This window comes from Halichoeres trimaculatus, unplaced genomic scaffold, assembly GCF_033239565.1.
Source record: "Halichoeres trimaculatus isolate MK-OKI-2021-1 unplaced genomic scaffold, fHalTri1.1 fHalTri1_scaffold_22, whole genome shotgun sequence".
Lineage (NCBI taxonomy): Eukaryota > Metazoa > Chordata > Actinopteri > Labriformes > Labridae > Halichoeres > Halichoeres trimaculatus.
In genome coordinates this window covers 1,231,274-1,239,357 of record NW_027437200.1, presented here as the reverse complement: position 1 = coordinate 1,239,357, position 8,084 = coordinate 1,231,274, and positions in this window count along the sequence as shown.

The window sequence follows — 8,084 nt, the reverse complement described above, 5'->3', positions numbered from 1 at the left end:
GGCCAGTGGACCTTTCTGTGTGGAGTTTGCATGTTCTCCCCGTGCATGTGTGGGTTGTCTCCGGGTACTCTGGCTTCCTCCCACAAAACATTCTCATCAGGTTAATTGAGCACTCTAAATTGTCTCGAGGTGTGACTTTGTGCGTGAATGGTTGTCTGTCTCTGTGTCAGCCCTGGGATCCCAGGGTACACCCAAGTCCAGGATGTACCCCATCTATCGCCCAATGACAGCTGGGATCAGCTCCAGCCACCCGTGATCCTGAACAGGATAAGTTGTTTAGAAAATGGATGGATGGAGTAAACGCGGATAGCGAGTGGAAGAAACTACTCAGAGCATCGACAATGGTGGATAGATAAAGCTTTTTCCTAAACAAGGGTGAAGCTTGGTGCGAATTTCATTTACTCTCAGGAACTTTGAGCGCACCATGGGACGGAGAGAGAAGTGAGTTAGCTAACCAGTAACAAATACCCGTGATTAGCTTGTGCTATCATTCCAAGTCAGGTGCAGGGCTCTAGAGTCTCTCCCATGTAGAAAAGTGATGCTACAGGTGGTTTCTGGGCTAGTGAGTGTGTACACGCAGTCACGGTCGGAGGCTGTGGGTGTGTGCTGCTGCTGGCACTGAGCCAAGGAGGAGGAGCCCAGTTTGAATGTTGTGTTTACTGACAAAGTACCAAAACTTCAGCAAACCCTACCTTTAAGCACTAGGGATGGATACCTTTAACATTTGAAACAACACTGTATCAATTCCCAGTACCTGGCAACAGGTACCAGTACTCAACGGTACCAATTTTTGGTACTTTTTTGTGTTTATGTGGTAAAAAATATCAATTTGTTCAACAATAAAATATGTTTTGTTTTTTTTCAATTGAACATATTAAATCTTCAATTTATAACCTTGCAATGCTGTGTTCATGCCCAGCACGGAAAATCCCCCACTCTTCCACTCCCTCACAGTCACAAGGATGCATTTAGTTGCCTAAAAATAGTACCTTTTGATTTTACGTGAATTGGTACACGATACTTTTGACAGAATTTGGTCAGTACCTATAAAAGTACATCATTCGTTATCCATCCCTATTAAGCCCTAAATTAACAACAACAACAATAATAATAATAAACCACACATAATTTGTCAACTGTGTTATGAATAAAAGTTGTGACTTATTTTCAACATATATCCATATTACACTGAATTGAGAGTTATTCAACGTATCTATGTCAGACTACGCTCTCTAGAAATGTCCCTCATCATTTATTTCACAGTTTGGACAAAGTTTAAAGAATTATGGCTCAAAAATCCCAGTAACCAGCTGACAGGACAAGAAGAGAGAAACCTGTCTCTACAACTCTACATTCAGTGATGCTAACACAGTCCACATTTCCTCCATGTTTATGCCCTTGTGCTAACTGCAGACCTTGATCATGGCACCACCTGACCTCCATCAGCTCATAGTTCTGCTCCTTTTCTTCACAGTTTGGTCTTTATGACATCTATAGTAAGAAGAGCAGAAAATGTTGGTAACACAGTTGATGAACAGTTAATGCGCCCCATGTACAGACAATCATTCTGATGAAATATTGATGAGGAGGAGCTGAAACATGACACACTTTCTTCAAGGTTCACACCAAAAAGGATGGGACCTCAGCTGATTTGGGTCATGTGACTTTGGAGCAAACCATTTCTGATTTATAGGGTTTTTCAATTGATACAAATTTCTAAGACACACACACACAGTGAATTATTTTATCTAAATTAATTATTTAAATAGTTTTTAAAACACCTTTGTCATGTTTTAATGATCATTTTGAACAAATAATGCTGAAAATAATAAACACAAGCATGTATTCTAGTGTTAAATTTGAAGAGCAAACTTGACATTTGAGAAAGCAGACAGCGCAAAACTGTGAATTCCAATGCATGAGCTGCATTTTTTGCAAAGTAAATGATGTTTACTTTCTGTATTATATTAAGAGAAATATCATCCAAGTACCCTGATATGAAATTGAAATTAGTATTTCGTCAAATTGATTTGTATACCCCATGGACTTCAAAACTACCCATAATTACAGAATCAAGAACTATATACAAATGTCTGTTTATTGGACAAACCAAGCAGAACCCTCAGTTTTTTGATTATGACGCTGAGACATACATGTTAAAAACTGCAGTTCCTGGAGTGTCCACCAGGGGCTGTGTCCAGAAACAGCAGAAACCACATACGCACCCATTCAATAACACTCATTTTTACAGCAAGAACCCACATGTTTACAGCGTGGTTAAAACATGATTTCAGTCAGAGTAGATTATTTCTCTATCAGCACAGTTATTCTATTTGAAATTCTGAGTTTTGTCCAAATAAGGGTGTGGCGGGTTTGACAGGTGGGCTTACTGTAGATGTTTGTAAAGAGGCTGAAAGCCCCTTTACCTCATCCTAACTCAGTTCAGTTGAAGTCAGCATATCTAATATCAGCGGCTATCGGCGATATGCTTCAAAACTCCGCATCAGAAACAAATAGGTGATGTCACAGAAACTGCATCCCTAAGTCTGACTTTTAAAGAACCTTTCATTCTTTAACAACTGTATGGCTTGGTATTCTGTTATGCTGAAACTGATTTTGCTTGCTTTGTACTTGAATCTGCTGTCTTATTTTCACCTGCATGGAAATAATCATGTGACATGTTAAGCTTTCCAGGTGGTAACTTCCAGTCCTCATTTTGTTGGCTGTATATGAAGGAGGCTCCAAACAAGTCCAAGTTGTGCTCAATGGGTCCTCAAACATGACCTTTAAAGGATGCATCAGACAGGAGTGGTGCTCTGCTCTGATCACAGTGACGGTAACAGACATTATATTTGTTATGTCTGTGTGTTCTTTTTGTTGAAGTCTGGGTACCCCTTGGTCCAGCTCAGAACAGGTACCAGAATATTCTAGTAAAGGGATAAAGTGCCTCTAAAGCCTCTTAATGAGGGACAGATTTTAGTCATCAAAGCAGTGACGCAGGTAAGAATTTCACTTTTAATCACTCAAATCTGTACACCACTGAAAGTCTCACTTACACAATTATGAGGCGGCTGGTGTGTGTGTGTGTGTGTGTGTGTGTGTGTGTGTGTGTGTGTGTGTGTGTGTGTGTGTGTGTGTGTGTGTGTGTGTGTGTTACACTCCTTGACTCACCTCTATTCATTCTCTACAAGCAGGGTGAAGAGCTCCACCACATGGCCAGATGCAGACAATGCAGGGACTGATGAGAAGGGAAAAGACGCAGCATCCACCCACACACACACTCACACACACCTCACTTCTTTTACGTCACTCTGTGAAAGCATGCACAATGCCTGCCTTACTGTCTCTATCTGTTCTCTGTCTCCCTCCCACCCTGTGTCTGCCCCCCCCCCCCCCCCCCCCCCCCCCCCCCCCCCACCTATGAGTCAGAAAGCTTTCTCCACCATTTGCTGCAGGATGCAGCAAATCAGCCCGGTGTACGTGCCTGTGTTTGACGGCCAAAAAAAGAGCACAGAAGGTGGTGATTGCCCTGCATCTGCTGTGTCTGACTCACACACACAGGCTCATGAGTGTGCACACACCTCTACTTCACCCCCATCTGAAATTTAAATGAGTTTTTGCTGAAACCTGGGGGGATCATTTCCTCTATGTGGCCGGGGAACGACCCAAGGGCGCATGAATATGAAGCAGGCCTTATTAGCACGTCACTCTCTGACGTGTGCAGGCTTTTAGCTGTCCTCTAACTTTAATGTAATGCTTTCAGTGACTCAGGGAGACACACTGTTTGTTTTTGGACTGGATCTGGACAGATTATTCAGAGCATGTCGTCAAATAAGCTACATGCTTTCATCAAAATAAACCGCAGCACATGCTCCGACCCTCTGGAGGATGTTTTTCTGGAGACAGCCACCTGCTGCCTTGATGCTCTGCCAACAAGCTTCTTTTAAAGTGACTCTGGCTGTCTGGCAGCAGACTTGCAGCAAATTAGCCGACCATATTTACTGTAATTATGTCATTTCCCTGATGCTTTTAGATGCCCAACAACTGGGGCCAACATCTGCAATAAGAGCCACGCTCAGCTTCCTCTCTTCAAACCAAAAACACTTGTCTAAGTTACAGAGATTCTTTGTTTGGAAGTTGGTTCTTGTTTTAAGATCTTTGGTTTTGTATTGATTTCGGCACCCCCTGTGGACAAAGTAATACTTACTCTGACAGTTTGAATCAAAGCCTGAAGGTGCCCCCTACATTTTCCTTTTTCTAAATAACATCATAATGTCATAAATGACGTTTCTTGTGAGTCTTCACACCTCACTTCAAAGTTTTGGCTGGAAACAGCTGTGGATAAATTCACTGTTTTATATCAGTGAATGTCAGTGAAAACACATCGTCATCACATTTTAGAATGGAAACAGAAAACGAAAACAAACAAAATATTACTTTAAATTAAAAGTAATGTTTAAAGTTAGACGTCTAAAAAAGACAGTGAAAGAACATCCTCTAAAAGTCTCTTTGCTCAGTAGGCTCACTCACTCCTGCTTAGACGTCCACTTGGCGTCCAGAAAGCTGATGTTCAAATGTTAATCTTTTTCATTGATGTCCAAGTGGAGTCATGGTTAAACGTCCAAATTGTGGACCTAACTTGGATGTTGTAAAGATGTTCATAATTGGTCTTGGACCGACAGACGTGATATAGACGTGATCTGCTTGTCCACCAGACGTCAAGTGTTCAGTGGGATGTGGACATGGCCTTGGTTTGTCTCAACAGCTGTCTCTAGATCAGGATCTTTACCTCTTTGGATCTTTCCTTAGAATCCTGCTGCAAGTCAAGATTGGACCTGCTTAAAGTCTGAGCTTTGGGCTCAAAGACTTGTCTACAGGTCAATAAACAAACCTTGTATCTACGTCATTCTGAAGTTCTTTGCAGTTCAGTCTTGCATTAAGGGTTGTGAAAGATAAACCGATATTACCTGGTGTCCGGTTTGATAAGCAAGAGCTACAACTGGGTTGGTAGCAGCCTCCTCAATGGACAGGAGTCAGCCATGAATCCTCAGAAGAATCAATTGTAGATACATGCACCGGGTATCGTGAGACTAGCAATCGTGTGACATGTGTCTCTAGATCAACGCGAGAGCCCAGGCAACCCACAAAACGATACTAGTGCATGATCTGTACCTTACCATGACAGAGGAAGAGAGTGGACGTACACAGTAACAATGCTAACGAGTCACAGCTAAAGATTTTCAACTCATCAGCTGAACAAAAGGTTAAAGTTTGAAACATTTTAGGATTTTACAAGAAGGATGGAAAACTCAACAAAAGGCACACCATATGTGGGAATGCAGGACAGTACTTCTGTTCAGATAACCTTCCCAGGGAAAAAAAGCAGTACTTTGATTTCTTTTATACTTCTGAGTGTTTTCTGTAATCTTTTATATAAAGCACTTCACACTTTGTGTTAAGTCAATTTAATTCATCACTGTTTTAAACCAGTGATGTGTTCCCTTTTTCTGGGGCTGCCTCTAACTGTTTTCTGTTCGTAACTTGTTTACTTTCAAATTTTGCACCTTTGTTCCTTCCCTCTAGTGTAAAGGTGTGGTTGTTTAACTAGAGTAGAATAGAATAGAATAGAAAATACTTTATTTATCCCAGAGGGGAAATTCAGGAGTCACCGCAGCATTTAAGAAAACAAAAGTAAGAAAGAGTATAGAAAGTGCAAAAAGGTCCATAAGAAATTAGATGACGACATCCCGTCCACCACTCGTCCACCACTCTCCAGCCCAGCCAGTCTCCACCTCCACAGGGTCCAGGACTGAGCCTCCCCAGCAGTCTGTTCAGTCTCTGTCTCCTGGATCCTGTCTGCTCACAGCAGGTGAAGTTCTTCCAATGTGGCGTTGGTGTCTGATGTTAGCTCCGTTAGCCATGTCTGTGAATAGCATGATGCTAATCTGCCTCCTGGTATTCCCTCTGTTGCTGGGTTAGCACAGCTAGCTTGTCCATCTTATTGGAGATAGATCTTATGGTCCCAACAACGATGGATGGAAGGACAGGTCCATGTCGTCACTTCTTAGCTCACATCTGAGGACCAGCACATCGTCCTCACCTTCTCCTCTCTCCAAGACATTAGGCCTAACAGTTAGCATTGACATGCTACAGGCTGCTAACAGCTGAGTTCACATGTAAACAATGCAGCCATGGTTACATGTAGGATCTCCAGACAAACACAGGAGAAAAGTAGTAAAAATATCGCTGAAGCCACAAAAAGTTTGGTGTCCATGACCAACAATGAACCATACAAAGTAATGATCCACTCCAAATACAAAGATTACGAAAAAGAGATAAAAAAAATTACAAGAAACAGAGAAAAAAAGAGAGGTGCTGCAAAAGGCAGCCATAGCCAACAGGGCTGCGCCTAGCAACTCTAATTTTCTAATTATGAATTTCTAATCTAATTTTTCAGTTCTACCTGTACCTTACAGCATGCTTTGGGATATAATATGTGGTCTTTTACCAATTTGAAAGCACTGTAAGAATGTAACATTTAGATTTGGCTCCTTCATTTTAGAATTTGAGATTCACGTCTACGTCAACAAATGTTAACTATAGACTTGTATGGAATGGAAGGGAATCCTGCATACACTGTATCAAACCTTATTGAACTGTTCTGTTCTAAAGATATATTGTCCGTAGAGACCTCATAAACAGAAAGCATTTCAGAGGAAGCTCACCACTAACCAGGTGTTTCTGCTTTGAAAATGCAAATGTCGGATGTTTGAAAAACCCAGAAGTGGGTTTCGTTTCCCGAATGCTTTGGACTGAACTGAACACAAGCCTTTATAAATATTTGCTGAGAGATCTGGTCTCTGCAGATTCATTTCCACATCCCTGCTGTCTGTAAGTAATGGCAGCAGATAGAGAATCAATTTAGCACCTTAAGTGTGTGGTAAGAGGCAGCAGTAATTGAAATCTGTCATTCAATAAGCCTAACGTATCTGATAAGTGGGAGGAAATTCATCTGGCCCTCAGGCGCTCACGTCACAGCTGCTGCTGATGGCTTCATGTGTTTCCTCTGTGTCAGAATGAGACGTTGTTTCAGCCATTTCTCTCTCTACAGGAAAAGGACTTAAATAGCTGTGAGTCATCAGATGTGTCAGATAAATCCAGAGCGTCTTGTTTTTTAAAAGGCTTATCTGAAGTCTGTCTCCCAGATTAGATTCAGATTAAATTTAGACAGCAGCAGAAAAGAGGAGCTATTTCAGACCCTGACCTGAAAAATCCTTGTTTTTAACCCACTCATGCGCAGACACACGTTTTGAGGGCATGTTTTTAAATCAGTGTGTGTGGCGTGGCGCTTTCTGTACTTTCCACTGACCTCAGTGTCTCCGCTGTGTCACCATCTGTTGCCCCGAATCAGACTCCTCTCGTCCAAAAGGCACCCACTGGTTCCTCCTCCGCCCCCGTCAAGCCCGGAACAGCGCGGCGCTGGAACGAAAACGTGTTGACACTGGTGGGCTGAGGGAGAAGTGGCGAGGGCCTGGTTTACGTCACCCAGAAAAGATGACTGACGCTGAAGCATGATGCATAATCTCTCCGTTGGAGAGGTTGAAAATCTGTTTTTTGTTCAGTTGAGTGACATCACACAGTGTAGAGCGAAGCAGAGAGACACGGACACAGCTGATCACTTTGTTCACCGTTTATTGTCTATAGGAACATGCATACTTGCTTACATTTGGTTTAGTGTGCGATACACAGTTTGATTTTCTTCCATTGTCTATGTTATATCCCTCAAAATGTACTTCACAGGCTTTCTTACTAAAAGTTTATACAACATGATTCATTTCTCACATTTCCAACACATAATGAAGTTTTTCCCACAAGCCAGCAGTCAAAAAAAACCCTGCACACCAGGTGTCCAGGTGTGGTTGGTTTTTAAATGAAGAAACTGAATTTGAAGTTTTACAGCCACAGCTGTTGGATTCCAAAATCTGGCCAAGGTCTGTACAACAAATCCACGTTTGGTTCCTCACTGTGCTTTTCTTTTTACGTATTGTTCCAATTTGATATATTCACACCTTTACTGCTTCAAA